This window comes from Petaurus breviceps, unplaced genomic scaffold, assembly GCF_028583685.1.
Source record: "Petaurus breviceps papuanus isolate PSGF00001 unplaced genomic scaffold, PetGlider_PUasm1.0 174, whole genome shotgun sequence".
In the NCBI taxonomy this organism is placed as follows: Eukaryota; Metazoa; Chordata; class Mammalia; order Diprotodontia; family Petauridae; genus Petaurus; species Petaurus breviceps.
Genome location: NW_027185761.1, coordinates 31,835,850 through 31,851,347, shown reverse-complemented (window position 1 = coordinate 31,851,347; position 15,498 = coordinate 31,835,850). Strand labels below are relative to the sequence as shown.

Genomic DNA, 15,498 nt, shown 5'->3' with positions numbered 1-15,498 from the left:
AATCCAATCCATCCTTTAATAACCAGTTTGGATACAACCTTTCTTCATGAAGCCATCCGTGATCACCCAGCTGGAAGTAATCTCTTCCTCAACCTTCAGGGCCCTGATTTGCTAAACCACTGGTATGATATGGCTCACATTCCTCTGTTTGCCCAACTAGACTCTGTACAACAAATATGGCACCTTGTGCTCCTCAGCATTCCCTGGGACATGTCCAATACATAGAAGGTCCTTTGTAAGTATTTACTTCCTTCTTTGAAAGCTACATGTGAAGTTCATGAATAATTCAAAGAAACTTGCCATAATATAACATTGGATAGCCACCACAGACTTACAACTAGAAGAGACTTTAGAGGTCATTTAGTTGAACTCTATCATTTAAAGAGGCCCAGAGAGGTTAATGATTTGACCAATGTTGTACATACACCTATGGCTAGAAGGTATCTTGGAAGCCATTCTGGTCCAACCCCCAGTTTTACAAATGAGGTAACCAAAGCATCCCCAAGGTCATGTATCTAAGGCAAGAAGGTACCTCAGAAGTCACCTAGTCTGACTCTGTGTTTTTATAAATGATGAAACTAAGGCTCCAAGGGCCACTCCCTTTCCTAAGGTCACATTGGCAGGAAGGGACAAAGCCAGGCTTGGAGCCCAGGCCCAAAACTCTTTTCACTGTTGCACACTTTTTTTTCCTCATAGGTAAGAGTGAGTTCTGGTCCTGGATCTGGGTCTCACAACACTTACTAGCTAGATGGCCATGGTAAAACCATTTAATATCTCTAATCTTTCAATTTCTCATCTGCAACATGGGGATAATGAAACCCACAGTTCCTTCCTCCTAGGGAGGTTCAGCAAGGTTCAAGTTAGTTAATGTATATAAAATGTGATCTCAGCTGGTCAGGAAGCATTTACTAAGGGCCTACTATGGGCCAAAATGGTTTGACCATATGAAGCCCCAAGGAGAGCCTGGGCAGCACTGAGTCAGAGGAAATTCCTGGACATGGCCTCCTGTCTGATGAAGCTGGGCAGTCTCAGAAGGCCAGGGCCTCCCTCTGCCCTGTCGGTGTGCCTGCTCCTGAGTATCTACAGAAGGCTACCTCGGGAACTTACTGCAGGTAAATCATCCCTGGAAAATACTGCTGGGAAAAGTGCTGACCAAACAACGTCTATATTTACACAGTCAGAAACTCATTAAAGCAGAAAATCCCCACTTCATTTTGTGGGATGCTGAGGATGCTGAGCTGAGAGGCTGGTTTAACTTGGTCCCAGGAGCAGATTTAGGAAACTTGCCATCACTGAGTTGGGAAATCTCTGGCCATAACTCTCTCAATGCCGCCTGGATAAAGCAGCATCAAGGTCCTCCACCAGACCACACGGTTCAGTTTGGGGAAGATGAGACTGTCAGTAGAACATAAGCTCAGTGAGGGCAGGGACTTTTTCACAATAGTTTTTACATCTCTCTTACTGACCTAATACAGTGTGATATGTTATAGGAGACCAGCGCTCTGTGTCTGGAGTCTGAGGGCCCAAGTTCAAATCCCAGTCCTGAAGTTTCTTGCCTGTGCAACCTTGGGCAATCACTTAACATCCATGGCCTTTGTTTCGTCGTTGGAAAATGAGAGAGGTTGGACTAGATCAAGGCTTTTTACCCTGGGGTCCACAGGCCTCTGGTTACAGATTTCAGGGAGGCCATGAACTTGGATAGGGGAGCAATTACATTATTATCACTAACCTTTAACTAAAATGTAGGATTTCCTTCCTTTTATTTTTGGAGGCAACTGGGATTAAGTGACTTACCCAGGGTCTTACTGCCTCCAGGGCTGGTGCTTTTTCCTCTGTACCACTTAGCTGCTCTAATGGCCTTCCATTTTAAAAAACATCATTCTGTAAAGGGGTATAGAGACTTTATTGGGCTGCCAAAGGGGACCATGACACAAAAAAAGGCTAAGAACCTCTAGACTATCTCACCATCAAGATTCTTTCCACCATTAAATTTGTGATCGAATAAATATTTGTTGAAATGATGAGTAGACAACTTCAGAGTAGCAGCGATTATTCCCAAAAAGGAGGTGAGTTTCCATTGGGACCAGCTGTCACCTAAAACCCCAAAGCTCCAGGACCCTGTGCTGACAAGCAGCATCCTTTTATAAAGCTCTTTACTCAAGAACTTGGTGAGGTGGGCAAGACCAGCATCCTCGCCCCATTTGTCAGATGGGAAACCGAGGCACTGAGGGGTGAGACAGGGCATACTAGAGTTCTGGACTCGGAGTCAGGATGACCTGGCCGCCAAACCCTTCGTTGTCTGTTGTGTTAGGGCGGGTAAATCGCTCCACATTCAGTCTGAATTGCCTCATTTGGGAAACAGGGCTTTAAGTATTTGTAGAACATAATGAAGATCAAATGAGATGACGTACACAAATGCTTTCAAAATTTCAAAAGGAGAGAGAAATATCAATTGTGTTTTTACTGCTGTTCTCCCATCATCGTCATCCTCTTGGCCTGGGCCACTTCCATAGCAAGTAGCAGCGCCAGATCTCTCTGACTCCATGTCTGATGCTCCTTTCTTTATACCACACTGAGTTACTCTATTTTGTCACAGAATGCTTCCCTACAAATCCTGAAATTCCCCTCTTTGGAACAGGAAGTGACTAATTTTGCTTGTGAAGTCATATGTCTGTCTGTAGTATTAGAGAGAAGACTGAACTGGGCGATCAGCATTCTATCCAGGATCACAGAATTTTATAATAATAAACTAAAAAAAATTTCCTAGAGATTATCTCTCTAGAAGAGACCCTTTGTTTTTACAGATGGGAAAACTGAGGCCCTGAAAAGCAACGTGTCTTGCCCAAGATTACACAGCTTGTCAGGAGAAGAAATGAGACCAGAACCTTGACCTAATGACCTTGTGCAAGCTTCAAATTTCTCTTCAGTAAAATAAGAAGTTGGAGGTGGTGACCCCTAAGCTCGTTGGCAGTTCTAACATTCTGGGATTCCGTAAGTAAATATTCGATTCAGTTCAATGGCCTTCATACATCTTAAGCAACTAGGGCAGTAGGTGGCTGCCCTCTGACCAATGGAGGGAGGCCCTTCAACTGTCTGTTGTCTTTCTTTGTATCCTGAGCAATTAGTACAGTGCCTGGCACATATTAAGCAGAGAATAAATGCTCACGGCCTGACTGTGTTTCGAAAGGTGCTGTACTTCTCAGGGCAAACTTGGGATTTTTATTTATTAGGTTCAAACCAGGTCTGAATCCACCAAATCCATTTACAAAATTTATAGCAAAATGGCTTAATGAATAGAGTGACTTGGGTCCTCTTGCAAAGCCTTGGAATGATACACAGAGTAATAATGGGGGTGAGGGGCCTGATAACTGTGGAATCAGGAAAGGTCTGATGTAAGAAATGCAACTTGGGCTGAATGGGAAGGAAAGTAGAGATTCAAAGAGGTCGAGGTTAGGAAGGAGCACATTCCAGACCTGGGGGTGCGGGGGGGAGTTAATATATTCAAAGGTTCAGAGATATCAGTCTTGCAGCTGTGTGCAGGCTGAACAGGAGTGGGAAGAGACCAAGGTCAGGAAACTTACTGTAATAGCCCAGGAGGGATGTACTGAAGGCCAGAATGAAAACAGGGACCACATGAGCAGAGAGATTTGACAAAACTTGAAAACTAATTGGATGAGAAATATGAGTGAAGAATAAAGGATGCCCCTAAGTTTGTGAAGGCAGATGACAGGAAGGACAACAGTTCCCTCAGCAAAAATGGACAAGTTTACCTAATCACCCATTTATAGCACCATTTCTACAAGCTAATTCATTGTCTACCTCTGGGCTTCGGGGGGGGTGGGGGGAGCAGGGGGAAGAGGAATCTCAGTTGTGTGATAAATAAGCAGTATCTCTCCTGGAGACTGAATAATGCCTCACTCACTCACACACACACACACACACACACACACACACACTACATTTCAAATGTATATAGCTGCTATTTTGAGTAATTGAATGCAATTTTATTTGAAAGTTTTGCTGGATTGAGAACAGCTCAATGTCATCACATATTTTCTCAATCAGCAGACACTAACAGTACAGCCATCATCATGTCTGTTCATTTCATTAAGTTTAAATTTTTGGAGATGCAGAGGCAGGCCTGGAAGGCGAGGCTGGCAGAGGCAGGCCCAGAAGCCGCCTGATCATCTCAGAGGGCAAGTCGTCCCACCAACCACAAGGGCCACTACCAGGCCTATCACCAAAGGCTGGGTTTGGAAAGAGCAAGGTGAGAAGCAAATACAGGGGCCCCTGTCCTGGACATTAAATACTTCTGGGGCTACCACTTCATAGCCCAGAAATTAAAAAAAAAAAAAGCCACTATCAGGACCTCCAAAGACCAGGATGACAGAGTGAACCTCGCCTGCTCCAACTGCGCCCCCCTGCCCCCTGACCCTGAAAACATAGTATCTCTTGCCCCAGGGCAAAACCCTCTACAGTAAAGGCTTGGGATCCCTAGAGGAAGGGCATGGCTAGGGCCCTGCCTCAAAATGGGTAGAAAGCAGACTACAAAGACAAAGACTCTGGAGTCCTACTATCCTCAGAGGGAGGAACCAAACTCAGAGGGAGACAATGTGGACTCCACACCCACAGCTGAAACTTCAACAGGGAATGGGTCCCAAGCACAGAAGGCTCTCCTAGATGAGATCAAAAGGAACTTTGAAAACAAAATGAGAGAGATAGAAGACAAAATGGATAATTCTCTCAAAACCAAAATAGCAGAATTAAAGAAACATTATAATGAAGAAAACATCTCTCTAAAAAGAAAAGTGTATGATATGGAAAAGGAGCTCCAAAAATTAACCAAGGAAAATGATTTGCTAAAAACTAGAATCAACCAAATTGAAACAAATAACACTATGAGGAACCAAGAATTAGTCAAACAAAACAACAAGAATGAAAAATTGGAAAAAGAGGTAAAATACCTCAAGGAAAAAATAACTGACCTGGAAAACAGATCCAGGAGAGATAATCTGAGAACCATAGGCTGACCAGAAAATCATGATGAAAAAATGAGCCTGGACAATATTCTCCAAGAGCTCATTAAGGAAAACTTTCCTGAGATACTAGAACCTGAGTGTAAAATAGAAATCGAGAGAATCCACCGGACACCTGCGGAAAGAGATCCCAAACTGAAAAGTCCTCGAAATGTTGTGGCCAAACTCCAGAAATACCAGGTAAAAGAGAAAATACTTCAAGAAGCCAGAAAGAAACAATTCAAATATCTAGGGTCCACAGTGAGGATTGCACAGGATTTGGCAGCCTCTACACTGAAAGATCGAAGGCAGTGGAATACAATTTTCCAGAAGGCAAAAGAGCTAGGGTTACAACAATGTATGGGATCACATACCCAGCGAGACTAAGCATATTCTTCCAGGCAAAGAGATGGTCATTCAACGATATAACAGAGTTCCAGACATTCTTGATAAAAAAGCCAGAACTCAATGGAAAATTCAACCTCCAATTACAAGATGCAACAGTGATGTAGAAAGGTAAACAAGGAAAACACACACACACCCTGCTATTTGATAAGAGCAAACTGGTTACAGACAAGGAGAGGGTATGAGTATAAAATACACAAAATGACGATTTAAAAAAATCTTACTAAGGGCTACAAAGGGACTGCAAGGGAAGAAAGGGAATGAATGAAGTGGAAAAGGGTAAATTATGCCACACAAAGAGGCATAAAAACTGTATAGCAGAGGAAAAGAGAGAGGGAGATGGGAATCATATGAGCTTTTCCCTCACTGGTTCTGGTGCAAGGAGGGAATAACAACCAGTTAAGCATAGGACTCTATGGAGAAGAAACGCAAAAAGTATCATTTTAGAGGGAAAGAGGGGAGGAAGAGGAGGTTTACATGAGGTTTGTTCCTGTCACTCTTGGTGCAAAGAAGAAATAACATACTTCATTAAGTATAAAAATATCCTACAGGCAGTAGGAGGGGAAAGGGGGGGGCTTAGTTGGGAGAGAAGAAGCAAGGAGAAAGGGGAGGAAAAGGGAGGGCGGCTGATAAGGGAATGCTGAGGGAGGTGGTGGTCAAAAGGAAAATTATTAAGGGGGGGAGGGAGAAGGGGGAAAAATATGAACATTAAGAGGGGTGGGAATAGGATGGAGGGAAAGAAACAGATAACAATCATAACTGTAAATATGAATGGAATGAACTCTCCCATAAAATGGAGATGGATAGCAGAATGGATTAGAAATCATAATCCTACAATATGCTGTTTACAAGAAACACATCTGAAACAGAGGAATACACACAGGGTAAAGGTAAAAGGCTAGAGTAAAATATATCATGCCTCAGCTAAAATAAAAAAAGCAGGGGTAGCAATCCTTATCGCAGATAAAGCAAAAGCAAAAATTGACCTAATTAAAGGAGATGAGGAAGGAAACTATATCCTGTTAAAAGGCACCATCGAGAATGAAGCAATATCATTACTTAACATATATGCACCAAGTGGTATAGCATCCAGATTCCTAGAGGAGAAGGTAAAGGAATTAGAGGAAGAAATAGATAGCAAAACTATACTAGTGGGAGACCTTAATCTCCCCCTCTCTTAACTTGATAAATCCAACCTCAAAATAAACAAGAAAGAAGTTAAGGAGGTGAACAGGATTTTAGAGAGGATAGGTATGATAGATCTCTGGAGAAAACTGAATGGGGATAAAAAGGAATATAGTTTCTTCTCAGAGGTTCATGGCACATACTCAAAAATTGACCGTGTTCTAGGGCATAAAAACCTCACAATTCTATGCAGTAAGGCAAAAATATTAAATGCATCCTTCTCAGATGATGATGCAATAAAAATTATATGCAATAAAGGGCCATGGAAAGACAGACTAAAAACTAACTGGAAATTAAACAATTTAATCCTAAAGAATGAGTGGGTCAAACAAGAAATTATAGAAACAATCCGTAATTTCATTCAAGAGAATGATAATAATGAGACAACATACCAAAATTTGTGGGATGCATTAAAGGCAGTTCTTAGGGGAAGTTTTATATCCCTGAGTGCATACATGATTAAATTAGAGAAAAGGGAGGTCAACGAATTAGGAATGCAATTGAAAAACCTAGAAAAAGAACAAATTGAAAATCCCCAATTACACACTAAATTAGAAATATTGAAAACCAAAGGAGAGATTAATAAAATTGAAATTAAGAAAACTATTGAATTAATAAATAAAACTGAGAGCTGGTTTTATGAAAAAAAACAAAATTGATAGACCCTTAGTCAATATGATAAAAAAAAGAAAGAAGAAAATCAAATTATGAGTATCAAAAATGAAAAGGGTGAATCTACCTCCAATGAAGAGGAAATCAAAACAATAATTAGGAATTATTTTTCCCAATTGTATGCACATAAATTTGACAATCTTAGGGAAATGGATGAATATTTACAAAAATACAAGTTGCCCAGATTAACTGAAGAGGAATTAAACTACTTAAATAACCCCATCTCAGAAAAAGAAATTGAACAAGCCATCAGTCAACTCCCTAGGAAAAAATATCCAGGGCCAGATGGATTTACTAGTGAATTCTATCAAACATTTAAAGAACAATTGATTCCAATACTCTACAAACTATTTGGGAAAATTAGTGAAAAAGGAGTCCTACCAAATTCTTTTTATGACACAAATATGGTACTGATAGCTAAATCAGGAAGAGATAAAACAGAGAAATAAAATTATAGACCAATCTCCCTCATGAATATAGATGCAAAAATTCTAAATAAAATACTAGCAAAAAGACTACAGCAACTTATCTCAAGAATAATACACTTTGATCAGGTAGGATTTATTCCAGGAATGCAAGGATGGTTTAATATTAGGAAAACCATCAGTATAATTGATCATATCAACAATAAAACGAGCAGAAACCACATGATCATCTCAATAGATGCAGAAAAGGCTTTTGACAAAATACAACATCCATTCCTATTAAAAACATTAGAAAGTATAGGAATAAATGGAGCCTTCCTTAAAATAATAGGTAGCATCTATCTAAAGCCATCAGCAAGTATTATATGTAATGTGGAGAAGCTAGAAGCATTTCCCATAAGATCAGGGGTGAAATAAGGGTGTCCACTATCACCCCTCTTATTCAATCTGGTCCTAGAAATGTTAGCAGTAGCAATTAGAGAAGAAAAAGAAATCAAACAAATTGGGCAAAGAAGAGACCAAGCTATCACTCTTTGCAGATGATATGATGATACACTTAGAGAATCAAGTAAAAAACTACTTGAGACAATAAATAAATTTGGCAAAGTTGCAGGATATAAAATAAACCCACACAAATCCTTGACATTCCTGTATATTTCCAATGAAATTCAACAGCAAGAGATAGAAAGAGATTTAAAGTTTTAAATTTTAAAAGTTTTTAAAAGTTACTGTAGACATTATAAAATATTTTGGTATCTACCTGCCAAAAGAAATCCAATACCTATATGAAAAGAACCATAAAAAATTTTTTTCACTAATTGGAAAGACATCAATTGCTCATCGTTGGTTTGAGCTAATATAATAAATAATATAATAAAAATGACAATTTTACCTAAATTAAATTATGTATTTAGTGCCATACCAATTAATTTACCAAAAAACTACTTTATAGAGCTAGAAAAAATAGTAGCAAAATTCATTTGGAAGAATAAACAGTCCAGAATATCAAGGGAATTAATGAAAAGAAATGCTAAGGAAGGTAGACTAGCTATACCAGATTTCAATCTGTATTATAAAGCAGTAGTCATCAAAACTACTTGATACTGGCTGAGGAATAGAAGAATGAATGAATGGAATAGATTAGGCACACAAGATTTAGAAGTCAACGACTATAGTTACCTATTGTTTGATAAACCCCCAGACTCTGGTTTTTGGGGTAAGAATTCACTATTCGACAAAAACTGCTTGCAAAACTGGAATATAGTATGGAAGAAACTGGGCATAGACCATTATCTAACACCATATACTAAAATCAAGTCTAAATGGGTTCATGATCTAGGTATAAAGGTTGATACTGTAAGCAGTCTGCTAAAACAAGGAATAGTTTACCCGTCAGACTTGTGGAGAGGGAAAGACTTTATGACTAAACAAGAATTAGAGAACATTATAAGATGTAAAATGGATAATTTTGACCACATGAAATTGAAAAGCTTCTGTACAAACAAAGCCAATGTAACCAAGATTAAGAGGGAGGTGGGAAATTGGGAAAGGATCTTTACAACCTATGTCTCTGACAAAGGAGTCATTTCTAAAATATACAGAGAATTGAGTCAAATTTATAAGAATGCAAGTCATTCCCCAATTGATAAATGGTCAAAGGATATGAACAGGCAGTTTTCAGAGAAAGAAATTAAAGCTATCTATAAGCACATGAAGAAATGCTCTAAATCACTATTGATTAGAGAAATGCAAATCAAAACAACTCTGAGGTACCACATCTCACCAGTCAGATTGGCTAAGATGACAAAACAGGAAAATGACAAATGCTGGAGAGGATGTGGGCAAATTGGAACACTGATGCATTGCTGGTGGAGTTGTGAACTGATTCAGCCTTTCTGGAGAGCAATCTGGAATTATGCCCAAAGGGCTATAAATACTTTCATATCCTTTGACCCAGCAATACCACTCCTAGGGTTATATCCCAAAGAGATCATAGAAGTGGGAGGAAGACCCATATGTACAAAAATGTTTATAGCAGCTCTTTTTGTGGTGGCAAAGAATTGGAAATTAAGGGGGTGCCCATCAATTGGGGAATGGCTGAATAAGTTGTGGTATATGCATGTTATGGAATACTATTGTGCTATAAGAAACGAGGAGCAGATGGTCTTCATATTTACCTGGAGAGGCTTATACAAACTGATGCTGAGTGAGAAGAGTAGAACGAGGAGAAATTTGTACACAATTACAGACACAACGTATGTGTGATGACCAACTTTGATATACTGGACTCTTCTCAGCAATGCAGTGATATAAGTCAATCCCAAAAGACTGATGATGGAGAGAAATGTGTGCATCCAGAAAAAGAACTAGAAAGAATTGAATGTATATCCAGGTGGAAGCAAAATACCTGATCTTTTTCCTTCTCTTGTTTGGTTTTATGTCCTCTTTACCATTTTTCATTCCATCTGATACAATCTGTCTTTATAACCTCACTAATGTATAATGTGAAAGTATTTACAGATCCTATACTTGACTATATGCCGCCATAGGAGGGAGGGGAGGGAGGAGGACAAAATGTGAAACTCAAGGAATTGCGGAATTGAATCCTATAAACTAAAAGGAAACAAACAAATTAATTTTTAAAAATTTAAATAAAATAAAAAATATTTTAAATTTTTGTCTTCATACTGGAAAAGGTTAGGAGCTATTACTGTGGCCCTGATTACTTAGCACAAGGCCTGGCACACAGCAGGTGCTTCATAAATGTTTGTTGCCCAACTTCGTCCTGCCAATGTCATTTCAACTAATGTCAAACAGAACCAATTGACAACATTCCATGAGGTAGGCCTCTACAATGAAAATTAATCATTAGGATGATGATGCTAAGACATTGCAAGATCATTAAGAACTTACTGAATCAGAAAATAATTAAATCTTATGCCATAGAGGTGTCATCTTATGTCCATTTTCTCTTATGTTCATGTTTTGTGAAACTGATGATCCACATATGTCATCTATGGTATCTCCAGCTCATTTGAATACTATTTTAACCAACATGCATCACTCTCTAGTTTAAAAAAAAGTCTAGTATATATTTCCACTAAATAGAAATTAATTTGGGATTACTCACTGTTGTGGGTTCTCCATATTTCTACTTTTCTTCATTAGCAGTCAAAAATCCTGAGTTGACTCACTAGCACAATATCATGGCCTTGACAATCAATTTTAAATGTGACTCCTTTCCTGACTTCCACACCATGGCATAAGAAATTTATGGAATTTCCAATGAATTTAAATCGTTTTTTTTTTGTTTCCAAACCCCAAATCCGGATTTTCAGGTGATTTCAAACATAATAACAAATGGTTTTACCTTTCTGCTCATTTAGCAGTGGGATACATATTAACAAGCAGGGGAGACATTTTAAGGAGCTTTAAAAATGCTTTTCAATACTGTCACCTCCATTTTCTTTTTTAGTTTTTTTTTTCAATTAAACTTTTTTTCCTCTCCCTCTTACCTCTAATCACCCACTTGGGGGGGAAAAAGAAAAGAAAAACAGAACCTTTGCAACTGACACGTAGTCTGTCTTTCTTTCTTTGTTTCTTTGTTTCTTTTTGGTTTTTTTTTTTTTGCCTTTTGGAGGGCAATTGGGGTTAAGTAACTTGCCCAAGGTTACAAGGCTAGACACATAGTCTTTCAAAAACAAACTCCTACATTACCCATGTCCAAAAATGTGTATCATCATCTGTGCCCTGAGTCCATCACCTCTCAGTTAGGGAACTGAGTAGTATTCTTTATCAGCAATCCCCTGGAATCATGATCGGTTGGTTATACTTTGATAACAGTTCTTAAGTCTTCCAAAGATGTTAATTTCTACAATATTATTGTCATAGTATGCAGACTCACTTTTCATACTTTTTAGCAGCTTTATGAAAAATGTCCCTGTCTCCAAGCACTGAGTTCAATTTCCTAGGATACTTACTAAGTTTGGTTTAACCATAGACTAGCAGAGACAGCAGGCCTTCAGGGCCATCCTACTGTACCAGTTTGATGTCTATATGAAGTTCTTTTTATTCTAGGAGACAGATTTTTCACTTTTTCAGTCATTAGAATACTTTGCATTCTGTATCCTCAGTCTTAGACAAATAACAAACCTATTTCACTGGAGGAAATTAACAACTATGAGAAAACAAATTCCCAATTGTGCTGTGAGAGAAGTAAAAGCAAAGTGAGGTTGAAAAAGGAGTAAGAAAAAGAAGATAGAGGAGATACTGGAAGAAAGGAGAGAGAACAGAAGAACAAATATAGGGAAGTACATAAAAAGAAAAAAGAGAGGAAAGAATACATAAGGAAAGGGGAGAGAAGGAAGAAAGGGAAAAGGAAAGTTGAATAGTAAAAAAAAAGAGGTGAATAGGACAAAGAAAACTAAAGAGGATGGCTACAAGAGAGGAAGAAAAGGAAGAGTAGCAAAGAAAAGGAAAAAGATAAATGCAAAGGCCAGGGAATTTTAAAACATCTTCACAAAGTTTTGTAGAAATATTATCTCATAGTGCTAGAGAATTTCAACTGCCAAGACATCTGATGGATGAATCTTTCTACTAAAAATGGAATACCTAAGAAACATATTCTTCAAAAGATTGAAGCAGGGATGAGAGTTAGTCTGTTTACTAATTTTAAACAATGGGAAGAAACTGTACGTTGAAGCAGAGATGATGCAAAATATGAGAAGTGACAATGCCATTTTATAATTCATAATAGATAATAGAAAGCTGGGAAAATTCATGACTGCTCCCACAATTGATGAAGCAGGGAAATTAAACTGTAGCAGTTGAAAGGCAGCAGTCACTTCCATAGTACTATCAAGGACATCGATGGAGATGGTCTGGAGGGATTAGGTAAAAGCAGGGAGATGCAGAAATTCTAGGCTTTTGCTCCCAAAATGTACTTGATCCTGCACTAGGTTTTTGTGCTGATTGCCTTGAGAGGAAGAACAGCAAAAAATCCCAGGGAGGAAACTTCTTCACTGGGGAAATGGGGATGGTGGTTTCTCCATACATTTGTGTTGTCTGTGTTCCCTTGTGTGTCCTGAGGGAAGACTGGTGTACTTGACTGTGCTTCAAGCTGCCTCTGGTCTTGGCTACATAAATACACACAGACACACACACAAAGAGACACACACACACAATTTGGTGGATGATGACAATGTTATAAGATCAACACCAGCTGCATCCTTGACAAAATTTTCTGAACTCTTTACTATCTCTCAAAATTACATTTGTCAAAGATCAAGAGATCCTAAGAGTCAAAGGTAGTCATTCCCTAATGATAATAGCAACACAAGAGAAGCTGTTCCCTGTCCTGCATTCTGTAGTGAGTCAGATAGAAGTTACACATGGGCTAAGTGAAGAGCTGTCAATAAAACAGAGGGAAGGGTCATGACTCATGGGACAGCAAGAGCATCTTACATGGATTATTGTGGCTGTCCTACCTTTACCTCTATCCTGTGCCCTCTATCCTTTGCCATTGTTTCAGCCTCCCATTCTTCCCTGACTTACATTCCAGGGATGAAAGAAATTTCCACAGGTGGTCTAAGTTACTCACAAATTGGAAGGAGGCAGGGGCTAAGCCTGTGTATCAGCTAGCTGCTCTGATGGAGGAGGAAAGCAAGCAAACCCTTTGCTAAGGAACAAGCAATGCTTCAGAATTCAGGTAATTTGGAATAATCCTCGCAGTAAATAGATGGGCATATGGCAGAGAAAAGACTATTGCTTATGAATAAATTACTTCTACCAACTGTAAGGAAGTTGTGGAAATTAAGGATGAATTGGTAGGACATCTATCTCCAGATAATTTGGTAGATCTAATGGATATATTTACACAGCTGAATAATTGCATGGAAAACCAGGAACGGTAGCAATATCAGAAACTAAAAGAGTGGGTAATATGAATGAATAGGTACCAGAGTCCACACAGCCAGCAAGCACTGGCATACTTCTCACAGTCTGAGATATTGGGCATACAATGACCCCTGATCATCTGAAAGGGAGTTCTTGAGAAAACAGAAGGAAGCTTCAGAGAGGCTCATAGGAACAGTCAGAAAAGTCAGTTCTTCAGAGCACAGATATATTGGACCCACCGAGTCCTGTGTTTTCAATATGGCAACCCATGGTACCTGGCCTGAAACTATAAGCAACAGAAGCCTCACCTCAACCTGGAAATTTCAGCAATGTACATCCCTCAGATCTGATTTCCAAAAGTGGCCTGAGAATGCCCAACAATTGTAAAGTGGATGCACATCAATGCATATGAAGACAATACTTACATTCACAAGTCTCAGGGATAATACAATAAACAGAATTGGATCCAAATAATTACAATTAAAATACCTGTCCTTTCTGCTAACAGGAAACAACAGACAATAAAAAGAAACATATCGTTTCCAAATAATATAAGTGGGAGGGTTGTCAGTCTCCATTACTCTTCATGGAAAAGTACTCTGAAGGGAAAGGGGAAGGTTTATTTATTGGTAAGTACCTGATGTGTGCAAAGAAAATGTCATCAGTAGGATCAACAGGGACGAGGTGCTCTCAAGAGAGAAACCCCAACAATACTAAGTGTTCTGAAAAGAGTAAAATGAGACTGAAATGGCCATAAAGAGAACTTATCAAACAACTCGTCTTACATACATACATAAAATGAAAACAAAGGCAAGGAAATAAATATGAAAGTCTGGGGCTGTTTTTTGTTGTTGTTGTTGGGGGCGGGCACTTTAAGCGGAGCAAAAATGCCAGGTAGTTAGGTGGGCGCTGCAGAGGATGGATCACTGGGCTTGGAATCAAGAAGACTCATCTTCATGAGTTCAAATCCAGCTTCAGATATTTACTAGCTGTGTGACCCTGGGCAAGTCTCTTCACCTTGTTTGTTTCAGTTGCCTCATCTACAAAATGAGCTGGGGAAGGAATTACATACCACTCCAGTATCTTTGCCAAGAAAACTCCAAATAAGGTCATGAAAAACCAGACACGACTGAAAGGACTCCACAACAACAACAATGAGGAAATGTCAAGAATGTTCAAATTGAGCTGAAGGCAGATACTAAGGACAAAAGAGAGAGTTTTTTAGCTATTTTGGGAGAGAAGGAAAATCAAAGGGACAGGACTGCTATTCAAAATGGAAAAGGTGATATATGTCAATGCTGAGAAGACAAGACGATTCAACTTGTTACATATTTTACTTCCATTTCCTTTACCAAGAAACCCTACTTTAAACTGAGAAACATAGATCAAAAATGGTTAATGGGGAAATGAAACTCAAGGTAGGTAAGAAAACTGTAAGGAAGAACCTAGAAGTCCCACTAAGGGCATCACCAAACCTGCATAAACTGCATCCTAGGAAACTGAACAACTTATGATTATAATTGCTGGGCTGATGGGAGTGAACTTGGGAAAAATCATGGAGACTGGGAGGGGTGTGGTATTATAGGCTCGGAAGTGGGCAAATTTGGCTCTATTTTCAAAAAGAGAAAGGAGGCAGAATTTCCAACTCTAGTAAGTCTGACTTCGATTTCTCATTAGGATTTGTTTTTGAAGCAACATTTTGGGAGTGCTAAGAGAAGCAGTGATCACTACAATCTAATGTGGATTTCTTAAAAATGAATCATATCAGGCTGACCTCACTTTTTCTGACAAAGTCACACATCTGGTGAACAAATGGATAACGTAGATATAATATAGCTGGGTTTCATCAAGTGTTTAACAAAATCTCTAGTGATATCCTTCTAAACAAAAGATATCAGCTG

The 15,498-nt window shown here is 38.9% G+C and overlaps 1 long non-coding RNA gene across 1 annotated transcript in view; it reads right to left on the bottom strand.

Annotated features, from left to right (window-relative positions):
- The window catches only part of LOC138158107 (uncharacterized), a 192,671-nt gene that overhangs the window by 2,752 nt on the left and 174,421 nt on the right, over nucleotides 1–15,498 (bottom strand). The window lies entirely within an intron of this gene.